Source organism: Cherax quadricarinatus, chromosome 88, assembly GCF_038502225.1.
Source record: "Cherax quadricarinatus isolate ZL_2023a chromosome 88, ASM3850222v1, whole genome shotgun sequence".
Lineage (NCBI taxonomy): Eukaryota > Metazoa > Arthropoda > Malacostraca > Decapoda > Parastacidae > Cherax > Cherax quadricarinatus.
Genome location: NC_091379.1, coordinates 15,420,696 through 15,421,719, shown reverse-complemented (window position 1 = coordinate 15,421,719; position 1,024 = coordinate 15,420,696).

Sequence of the window (1,024 nt, the reverse complement as noted above, 5' to 3'; positions counted from 1 at the left end):
CGTCGCTACCAGTACTGTCTCTCCCAGTACCGTCGCTACCAGTACTGTCTCTCCCAGTACCGTCGCTACCAGTACTGTCTCTCCCAGTACCGTCGCTACCAGTACTGTCTCTCCCAGTACCGTCGCTACCAGTACTGTATCTCCCAGTACCTTCGCTACCAGTACTGTCTCTCCCAGTACCGTCGCTACCAGTACTGTCTCTCCCAGTACCGTCGCTACCAGTACTGTCTCTCCCAGTACCGTCGCTACCAGTACTGTCTCTCCCAGTACCATCGCTACCAGTACTGTCTCTCCCAGTACCGTCGCTACCAGTACTGTCTCTCCCAGTACCGTCGGTACCAGTACTGTCTCTCCCAGTACCGTCGCTACCAGTACTGTCTCTCCCAGTACCGTCGCTACCAGTACTGTCTCTCCCAGTACCGTCGCTACCAGTACTGTCTCTCCCAGTACCGTCGCTACCAGTACTGTCTCTCCCAGTACCGTCGCTACCAGTACTGTCTCTCCCAGTACCGTCGCTACCAGTACTCTCTCCCAGTACCGTCGCTACCAGTACTGTCTCCCAGTACCGTCGCTACCAGTACTGTCTCTCCCAGTACCGTCGCTACCAGTACTGTCTCTCCCAGTACCGTCGCTACCAGTACTCTCTCCCAGTACTGTCGCTACCAGTACTGTCTCTCCCAGTACCGTCGCTACCAGTACTGTCTCTCCCAATACCGTCGCTACCAGTACTGTCTCTCCCAGTACCTTCGCTACCAGTACTGTCTCTCCCAGTACCGTCGCTACCAGTACTGTCTCTCCCAGTACAGTCGCTACCAGTACTGTCTCTCCCAGTACCGTCGCTACCAGTACTGTCTCTCCCAGTACCGTCGCTACCAGTACTGTCTCTCCCAGTACCGTCGCTACCAGTACTGTCTCTCCCAGTACCGTCGCTACCAGTACTGTCTCTCCCAGTACCGTCGCTACCAGTACTGTCTCTCCCAGTACCGTCGCTACCAGTACTGTCTCTCCCAGTACCGTCGCTACC